At 48.2% G+C, this 10754-nt stretch overlaps 3 protein-coding genes across 3 annotated transcripts in view; 2 read left to right on the forward strand and 1 right to left on the reverse strand.

The window, feature by feature from the left end:
* The window catches only part of LOC125954772 (probable methyltransferase TARBP1), a 321619-nt gene that overhangs the window by 134020 nt on the left and 176845 nt on the right, over positions 1-10754 (forward strand). The window lies entirely within an intron of this gene.
* Positions 1-10754, forward strand: part of LOC125954782 (uncharacterized) — a 111236-nt gene that overhangs the window by 81619 nt on the left and 18863 nt on the right. The window lies entirely within an intron of this gene.
* LOC125954766 (filamin-B) overlaps positions 1-10754 on the reverse strand; it is a 73635-nt gene that overhangs the window by 657 nt on the left and 62224 nt on the right. The window lies entirely within an intron of this gene.

Here is a 10754-nt window from a genome sequence, read left to right on the forward strand (position 1 = left end):
TTCGCGGATTCCCAGCGGGCATAATTTGCGCTGGATCCGTCGTCATTTGGCCGGCGGATCGAATGGCAATGGCAATCTCATTGCGTCAAAGTTTGCGTTCCCAGGACACCGATTCCCAGGACCCTTCGGAGCGATCCGGTATTCGGGCTTCAGCTCATTATGCATACACGCCCGGGCATCGTGCAGCATGCTGAGATGTGGTGTTGTGTTCCTCTCACGTACCGGGGGGGGGGGGGGGGGGGGCACAATGTTGCCTCCACCAATTATGAATCCCTTGTTTCACTTTCGTCTGCCTGCCTGCCGGTCACGGAATCGGTGTCGCTGTCAACGCCTTCCTGGCGTTGGCCTGGGCTGGGCTGCTGGTTTACACTTTCAACTCCAGACCTCCGCTCAAACTGAAAACGGTGTCACTGACTACTCCATTGCGTCTAGCGTCTTCTCCATTTCAAGGGTTGGTGAGCTGAAGCTGAAAGTGAAACCCTCCTTCTCGCCGTTGTTCTGGCCTGTCATCTTCCGACGGCAGTTTGACTCCAGCAACCCCGTTGGGTGTCACAAACGATCCTTCACGCAAGGATCTTCTCGTCTCAAGCGCCGTCGTCGAGCGAGAGTGACGTGGCGTAAAAATGAGTAGCGGCAAGTTTGGGGGAAACCGTCAGTTCCGTGGAGAAAAAAAAACACGAGAGGCAAAAAGATCCCTCCAAAAAGGGAAATACACACCACGCGAGAGGCTCTCGCTTCAAATGACGGCGCCCGGCCCCGCTCGCTTCGCTCTTGGTCTTAATTTGTGCAAATTATGTTGAATGAAGTTGTTAGCAAGTTTTTGAGCTGGTTCGTTATGTTCCCGTCCCGTGTTTCGTCTTCCGTGACTCACTTTTTTTTCACTCTTGACAGCGCAGGCAAGTCTGCAGCTTCCGCCTTCGCGGATTTCGGAGGCCCAACGGTACCAATGGAAGAAGGTTGCTGCTTGAGATGGTTCTATTAATCTCGAGAGAGAGAGCGAAACCCTCAGAAGCCCCCTCGTCAGCTAGGAAACAATTCAAGGGCTTTTTTTGGGAACGAAGTACTTGAAAGCAATCATAGAATCTCAGAGCTTAAGGTTAATTGTTGAGTTTTTTGTGTATTTTTTTTCTTCTCTTAAGTTGTTGAAGCTTGTTTTTCCACTCAGCAGTCAGCACCAATTTCCGTCATCTTTTTTGGTGGCTGTTTCAGTTTCAATTGAGCGCAGTTTTAACAAAGATTCACAAAAGTCTTTATGTCATTGTAGATTAAATTAAAAATTTCGCCAGAATATTTCGTCATATAGCATCAGTTTCAAAAAGGTCTTCCGGGACACTGAAGCCCTAACGTAGCGCAAAGGACTTTGCATATAACTCTATTGCACAACCCAAATAAATCTCTTTCATTTTCCAAAATTGGTTGAAAAATGTTTATATGACGCACCTTGTATTGTGATAATGTTTTTTAAAGTATGACTGTGATTGACTGTGTGAGTTACGTTTCAAAGACAATAGAAGTGAACATTCTAATGCACTGTTAAAAATTGCTACACATGATTCCGTTTTCTATAAGGAATATTAAAAAAAAACGTAAGAACGTTACCGAGAATATAAATATTCTGTAATCTAACCTTCGAATGATGCTGTAGAACTCCGCAAAAAGAATTACAATGCTTAGCTGCTGCTAAACTACGTGCTTTTCCCCTCCTAATGTGTGCCACTGCTCTAGCCCGTTTAGTATCCAATTTTCTAATTAGTTTCCGTGTTTTCACCAACATCTTACGGCTCGATTCCGCCAGCACACTTATCGATTATTTAACCGTCTGGGCGAACGAAAAGTTTACCCATTACGGCCATGCCAGGAGTAAGAGAGAGGAAAAAGAAGTGAAAAGTGGCCAAAAGCGATACCGTTAGTGGCCGAAGGATATCTTCCGGGCCGAGCCGAACAGCAACAGCGAGCCGCAAGTGCTGTTTTCCTCGAGCTTCTTTGCCATTATGGTAGGCAAGAGTGGCGAGAGGAGCTGGAGGTTATCCGAAAACGAAAACGCTGGTCGAACCGGTCCTTCCCTCCCGCTACCATTCCTTACCGTAACAGTTGGTCGTTACGGTTCCTCGGGCCGGTTCTCTCCTGGGGGTCTCGCCAGATCTCGCCAGACAGACTGGAGACCGAGAGAAGAGAACACATTCACAGCAACTTCCGGTATGCCACCACTACTACTCTCGAGGATGGGGGGGTTGCGGGTCCTTCACTACCCTTCCCCCTTCCACCGATCGTAACGGGAACGTGATTTCGGTGCCAATGAGAGGATCAAATGATGCCGTTACTGGGATACCGCAGCACGAGCTACGGCCATGCCGATGTTCCCGGCCCGGCAGCCCCTTCCCCAACCCCTCGCATCTCAATCTCGCCTCTTTTCTCTTCAATCGTTTTTCGACAAAGTTTGCAAGTGGGAAAGGGGAGGAGAAGGAGGTAAAGGCAACATTTTGCACACTTCGTCGGCATCATTCCTCCTGGATCGGCAAATTCCTCCCAATTACCGGCCAGTTGGCTCTGGCACTGTGCATTCCTTGGCACTGAAGGAAGCCGCTGGCTGGCAGGCGGCAACAGGCCGGAACGACGACAACGGGACTAGCCGACATCATTTGAAGTTTACCGCAGAAGCGCCGAGGTGTGTGTGTCCTCCGGCATCGACTTGTCTTCCAGCACGTAGCATCGTCGCTGCACAAAAGCGGCGAGAAATCTGTATTATCTTAATGCCTGCCTCTTCCAATATCGCTTCCCGGGAAGTGGGAGTTCTCGTTCTTCCCCATCGATAGCATCAGCCCTGTCGAGGCCCCCCCACCCGATGCTGCCATGGTGCTTGTGTGAATTCGATCTGGCAGGACCGTGCTGGCCTGGTACAAGTCGACTTGTGCGCCACAAAAGGCATTCAAAATTCATGATACGATATGGTTCGGATTCCTGTTCTTGCAGGCGAGCGTCTGTCGCCTCGAAGCCATTCAACACCCGGGGCACATAAAATTACTTAATTTACAACAATATTTCATACGAAATATAAAGAATAGGAATTTATGCTGCCGTCGCCTTCCCTTTGGAAGGCCCCAGATTGGATTACTATATGCGACTCCGATCGGTATCTGTGTCGTGCGCTCCCTGCCTTTTGGGAGAGCATCTCGAATTGGGTGAAGATTTAGAAGCGCCAAGGCTCGGTATTCCGCCCCAACATGAAACCATCCTCTCCCTCCCCCAGGAACGACGACAACGTCTCGTACATTTATGCTGGAAATATCTAATATGTTATGACACTTGTGTATAGTCGAAGCGAGGCCATAGCACTGTGGGCTTTGTAGGGGGTGCAGCAATACCAAGGGCGAGCCGGCTTATGACCGGAATGAAGTTTACCCCGCCCGGAATGGGGGCGGCACGTGCACGGGGTTCCACAGCACAGATGTGTTGTTCTGTTTACGATTTTGATAAATACGAGTTTGGTCCACATTATTGCTTGCGAACTTGCGTCTCGGATTCCGGTTCCCGGTTCCGGGACCGTTGGCAGAGCTGGCGTGTTCAAGGAATGTTTCTATCGACGGAGCCTGGAGAAGAGACAGATGTGTGCTGCAAATGGTGTGACGTGGCCGGCCGGAGAACAATTTGCGGCAGATTTGACATTTATGAATGCCAGCTTCCCTGCCTGCCTGCCTGCCGACCATCCGGTCGGGCTCTCGACTGCTCGCGCTGGCGGTTTTTACTATGCCAGTTCCGGTTGCATGATAAATTGATTTTGCAGATGAAATTGTTTATAGTTTTTGTTTGGAGAGGAGAGAGAGAAAGAGAGAGAGAGAGAGAGAGCCCAGAACGCTGCAGGTGCTGGTACAGAATGTGTCCTGAAGGATTCTTCTCACTAGGGGCGAACGGTACACACCATATTGTTTCCGGGGGGGGAGCATCGACGGACCACTGTTCGTTTCGTTCCGGTTCTACGGCGCCGGAAGCCGGAAGCTGACCCCGAGGGTAGATAAGGAGTTTGTTGCATATTGTTGAGCGAACGGAGCATAAATCATGCCACCGCAATGTCAATTACGAGTGGTAGGGCACGGCTGAAGTGTGTGTGTTTGGGATTCGTTTTGCGAAGTTAAGTCATAAGCCGTGGCCACACGGGGCGAAAACCCTAGCGCAAACGAAAAAATTAATGCCAAAACGGTTTCGCTTAACCCTTACACTCTGTCAAACTTTTATACGTCCGCGGACTTTTTCGCTGAACCCTTGACGCTATCGAACGCTTTATTTACGAAAATGTAGGTTCTTTTCGTATTGTTTTTGCATTTTTAATATAAATATAACAGCAACAGCAACAAAATCGTTAAAAACTGCAAAATTTATTCGGAAATCAACTTCAGCGGCCAAAACACAGATGAAAACAATACGTTTGACATTTCGGCATAAATTTTCGGGTTTTTACCCCTGCCACACGAAGCGAAAACATTTTGGCATTAATGTGCAAATTTGCGCGCAAATTTTCGCCCCGTGTGGCCACGGCTATAGAATGACTAAATTGGTTCAACATGTTTTGTCGTGACGGAGTTTATCGTGATGTGTTCCTTGATTGAATGTTGATTTGATTTGTTTTACTGGTTGGTTAACATTACTGTTTAGGGACAGTTTAGCTGTGGTGTGCTTTCTGTAGGGTGTGCTTTGGATAAATTTATTGGAAAACTGATATCTTACATGATTAAATTTTGCTATGCAATAGAGGGGAGAGCGATGTAAGGATAACATCTATAATGACAATAGTTAGAGATCTTCCACTGATTCATTGTTATTATTCCACAAGCAAACAACACAGTACAAAGGAATAGATCTGACAAACTGGTGGGCTTTTCAGGTTTTGTCTGAAATTCGATAAATTTACTCTCATAAGGACGCTGGAATAGTATCCTTGTAGCTTCGATCTACTAAAATACATAATCGTCCTTGTTGTATGTTCTTTTTGAGCATCTGCACTGCATTTACTAATCCACTTTAACTCCTGTTTATAATAGATAACCATGCTTTTAATGCCTTTTATGATTTAAACAAATGATAGCTTCCCTAAAATATATTATTTAACAGCAAAAAGGAAGAATCTTTACCAACTAAACTTATATATGTTCTATGTTATTCAGTTCAACTAAAACGGGCTAGGGCAGTTCGTGAAACAATTTTAAAATAAATACTCTCCACTTAGCTACCGCTGCTGCTTCCCTCTCCATTAGCTAAAGTGCTGTACTTAGCCCCAAAGAACCCTTCGGTGCAATTTTCGCACTCAACTTTTCCAATTAGTGCGACACAGAATGCCGCCGTTCCTCTTAATTGAACGTAATTCGGGCTACGGCTACGCACAAAAAGCAATTCAAATGAAAACCCAGCACAAAACCAAACCAAACCAGACCAGAGGCTTTCGTCGATAGAGTTTTTGTCACCGATTCGTTCGCAACACCCCATCCGCTCCCCCACGAGGGGAGCGAGTGGTTCATCCATCTATCCATTCGCATTGCATCGCCTCCCACCGGACTAAATTGTGCGAAACGAGCTGCTTACGCTTGGTCACGACAGCTAAAAACCTTCGGAGCCCTCCACCAAACCAACCAGCCACTCATCTATTGATGGCAATGTAGCACCGCGATGCACCTCCACCCCGTAATGGTTCCAAAGTGTCCATTGTCAACGACATCGCATTTATGTCCAGGGCGCGCAGTGTTCTCGTCGTGCTATTCGCTAATGTGTTCTGGGCCTTGCTGCCAGATTCGCATTGAAAACGAATATCCAGATCGAGCCACCCATTCGGGGGTGGTAGGGTGTAGGTGTGATGCCAATGGTGGCCATGTTGATGGACGGTGGCCATCAGGTGGAGCCAAGCATTACACCCTTTGCCAGCCACGATTTACTATTTATTCTCGATCCAGATACAGAGTAGCCGGAACCAAAAACAAAAACGGCATTCCACCCGAGACACCATTCCCCGTAAACTCAAATTGAGCTGTGGGATTGTTCGGTTTGCGTGAGCAGCAAAATGGTGGGCGCCCTGTTGTCCTGTACGTGGCAGTAATTGGTTCGGTTTGCGCGCGGAATCGCCGGAACACCAAATTAGATTCCCAGATTTCTACCGTTCCTCGGGTCCTCCAGCCAGCCAGCTAGCCAGCGGGGTGGCCATGCCAGGGTGTGACAACATTGCGGTGGGGTTCTCCATGCACCTATAAAGTAAATATTGCAACAAGATTCCGACCCCCCAAAATCGGGCGCAACATACGGGGTCGAACGTGATCGGTTTATTTGAGTGTTTTCGGGGCCTCCCCCTTTACGGTGCCGATTTGAGGGGGAAACCTGGAAAACGAGTGAAACACGACGATTCGACGTTTGGAACACGTGATTTTGAATGCTCGGAATGAGGTTTTTGGATTGGGATGTGGTTTCAAATGCGTCTAATTAGGTTCAATTAATTAACAAAGTCTTGAGAGCGAGTTACATACGATACATCTTCTTATAGGGAGAATGAAATGCTGGAAAACTTGTTTGTTGAGCGCATCAACGAGTGTCAGCACCACAGCAGTTCCCACAACCATCAATCTACTGACTGGCGGCGGTTGAGGACTGACATTGTTCTCGCGTCTAACCGATTCCCCGACCTCAACCCAACTCGCATGCTGTCACGAAGGCGTGAATAATTAAATTGAATATCACTTGTGGATTACGTGTATACGTACGCGCGTGCACACGCATATGCACTCACGTGCATCGCGCCACAAATTCTCCCCCACTACCACTGTCTTCCCCTCTGGTTGTGGATTTATGTCGACCGCCACTCGGTGGACACCGCGAACGAACGAACGCATGCAGCGAAGGACGATATAATCCGGGGAGAATGCCCACTGCAATGTGTGGTACCGTGCACCACGCACCGGTGTGCAACATTTTGCTCTAATTATGATCCCACTTGTGAATGAAACGAATTTCAATTTGCATCATAAATTTCCATCCCTCGCTCGCTCGCTCGGTGTGCCGCTGGTACGCCACGACGCAGTCCGGCTTGCAACGATCACAGCCAAGCAGAGGCAGTGCCAGCTGCCGGGGGGGCGGATAATATCGTTTCGGAAATAATTATTTCTCCCTCAATCCAATCACCTTAAACTACGCCATTTAATGTCGCTGTGGTGGTTGGTGTGGTGCGAAAGGTACCAGCGCATATGGATGCAGCTTGTCCGCGGTTCTCGGTGTCTCTGTTGCGCTTCTGGGAGTTTGGAAGGATTCATACCGTGGCCGCTTTTTCCGGCCACTTATCAACACTCGCACAGCACTTGTCAGCAACTGCCTTGTTGAAGAGCAAGAGAGAGAGTGTCCTGTGAAGGACTGAAATGGATGCAAAATACTTTTCAATTAGAATGACAAGAAAGTGCACCACTGGCGCCGTTGGTGGTGGTGGATTCGTGATTTCATCCCCTCGCACCCCCTCGCGCCGGGTGGTAATTGAGGATAATTCAATTTTCGGTCAACATGAAGCGGATGAGGATGGATAATCTGGTTAGCATTTTTGGTTGGAAACGGAGCGGACAAAAGCATCATTTTGTCCATCGAGCGGCAGAATTGTGACGCCCGGTGACGGCGCATTATTGAATTAGGTTTTCCTCGAATGGAAAACCTTCGCGTAGCCTCTGGCGAGGATTATTCCATTCCAACCAACACACATGCACACACACACACCGACCACTAATCCTATTGTACAAGGAAGGAAAGAAGGAGCAGGAATGCTGGTGGAATGGTTGGAATCCGTGAAACAGGTAGGCAACAACCCCATCATCATCGGTCATCGGTCGAAGTTTATGCAATTACCACCTGCCTTTCAATGGCAGCATAATCAACTGCATTCATCGTTAACTGCCTCCGAACCGAATCATCCGTCAATCGTGTGCTGCTGTCTTTGGAGTTCTTCTCCTACCACTGTTGAAGCTAATTTTGTAATCAAAAACGACGACGAGACAAACCCGTTAGACTAGAGACACCTTGAAACTGTTTGTGTGTGGTCCGCAACATGGTCGGTATGGTATGACCTTCTCCAAACATAAACACACACAAACACACACACAAACCGGGCCTAGGCCAATCAATATTAATTAGCACGCAACAATAATATTGTTGACATTTCCTATCGATTGGACGTTGAAGCGCCCGGTTGAGGAACCGGACCAGGTATGAATTCATAATATCCGATGATCCGGTTGATTGTAGACGACGAGCTTCTCCCATGCTTGGCACAAGACAAGGTCGCAAGTCGCGATAACAGCTGGTCCGCTTAACTGGTAGCTGGTTGTGTGCTGTTCTTTGGTTTGCTTGGTTACTGCTTCATGACACGGTGGCGTAACCGCAACTGAGTCGCTGTTAGCAAGTGTGTCTGTCTCCTCTTCTATGATATGCGACGCTCGACACACCACACCGCTGGATGCGGTGATAAGTAGCCTCATCACCTTGGGAAGGTTTGTTCAGAGCTACAAGATGTTTGTGTTAGTTTACTTGCAAATATTGCAACTTCGTTGCCCTTCGTGTGTGTGTGCTCGCTGCTGATTGCACCAGCTTATGCTAAGTTGTAAAGCAAAAGGTGTATGACGGTGCACGGATATTGTTCTTTCTATACTCTGCTACTGTTTTTACTTATATCTGACGAATTCATTAGATCGAGTAGGTAAACAATCGACGCTTTTAGTCCATGAAACTGATTATAAGGAATATTATTCAAACTCACGAAACTTCTTCATCACAACGAGATGCGTCCAGGAAACTCATCACCATCAGGAGAACCTCATGAATATCTCACTGACTCGTGAATCTGGGGAGTAGAAACTATAGTGCTCAAAACTGGCCGGCCATCCGAAGCCAACGCGTAATGAAGCTATCCGGTGCAGGAACCACTTGACCGGACAAACTGTTCACGAGGAGTTCGAAAGTCAAAATAGATTTAAACTTCTACCGAGACAATTGGTCTCGCAAAGTTTCCGTCGACGACGACAACGACGACGATGACGACGGCTAGCTGTGGAAGGAATGTGGCGATGAACAACGACACACGCGACCGAACCATAAACACACAAACACAAAACTTTCAGCCCAACCCATTTGGGGGCGCTGTGCAAGCGATACCAAAAGATACAGACACGCGCACACACACACACACACACACACACACACACACACACACACATGGTGCGGGATGGTTCTGCTCTCCACAAAAGTTATCCCATAAAATTCCTTCAACAACCCCACAAAGCTCCGCATATTAAACACACACAAACACGCACCGGCACTCTCGGTCTCACTTTCGTTTGGATCGGACACTGGCCGCCATCATCAAGCACGTGACATCTCGCTCGCTGGGTTGTTATCTGGGAAGGAATCCTTGCATCCCATGCAACGGTCCCAGGGCCTTCGTTACATCGGTCCCAATGGGTTTCGGTGGTCGTCGAGATAAGGGAGCACCATGTTCTCACATGTAGTGTCCTCGATGTCTTGACCGACGTCATTTTCACGGCTTGCGGCCATCACTCGAGGCACTACTCGACATTTATCTGCCTTGGCGGCCAACGGAAAAAGGGTCACCCGGGTTCATTTGCTTTCTTTCTTTCCGCCTTTCCGGCCTTTAAAATGTCGACCATTTTCTTATTAGTTCAATGTGAGCCAAAGCCGGTGAGGCCTATATGTTGGCCCAGATGGGGAGGGTGATTCCCGGTGCAAGGGTTCGCTATGTTTTCTTGCGACTCGTGGACGACAGTCATCTCGTCGGGGGTAGCATAACACAAGAGACCCTCGGAGCTGTTGGTACGCGCCACTAAACAAGCTCGCCGCAAGCCCGCTCGACGTCAATGTGCCACTTACGCGGTGTAAACTGTCTCATAAAAATCATAGTTCCGTTATGCTGCCACCCTTAACCATGCTGCGACCATTAGGGGTTCTGCTTGAACATCTCGTGTGTGTGTGAGACAAGATCGAGGCGAACGCAAAACAATGCAATGTTCGTGTTTATGCTGTACACGAACATTTCACCTGCCACACACATACACATATGGCGATCATTATGCTCTCTCTCTCTTGCGTAGGAAGATGAAGACCGGGAAAAACAGATTTCCATTCCCCGCAGGATATGACTTTCTCTCTATGGGCGCTGTTCGAACCACCGAACGTTCGGTGCTCGAGGCTGCTCGAGACCGCTGCTCTGGTGTGTTGGTGGTTGGCGCATTGCCGTGTTCCTTATCGGTTTCTCACCCGGGCCAGCACCGGTGGGCGTCTGATACTTTCACCATCATACGCTCACAAGATACAGACATCACATCCGCCACATTTCCAAACCACCGACTGCAGACCGACACTCCAGACCAATCTGAACAGACACAAGAGAGTAGCGAGTGTCTGGTGTGTGTGGATGGTGTGGCAAACATATTCCCCGTGTTCCTATACGAAGCATAGACGATGTAACCAGCACTCCGGTGTACTCCGTCGGTACGAAAATTTGATCGTGAAAACAAGTGGAATAATCGTAAAATCCGAAATTCACAAGCGTGTATTCTCTATCGTTCGAACATCCGGTTCCCCGGGGAGGGGAGGGAAAAAACCCGAAATTCCCGAATCCCCATTCCTTTTTCCTACAATTTTCCCGCAAGCGATAACACTCTGAAGGATGACTGTTGGTAGTGCTAAAAACCACCACCAACAGCAGCAGCAGCATGAACGCCAGAAAGCTG

The sequence above is a fragment of the Anopheles darlingi genome, chromosome 3 (assembly GCF_943734745.1).
Source record: "Anopheles darlingi chromosome 3, idAnoDarlMG_H_01, whole genome shotgun sequence".
In the NCBI taxonomy this organism is placed as follows: Eukaryota; Metazoa; Arthropoda; class Insecta; order Diptera; family Culicidae; genus Anopheles; species Anopheles darlingi.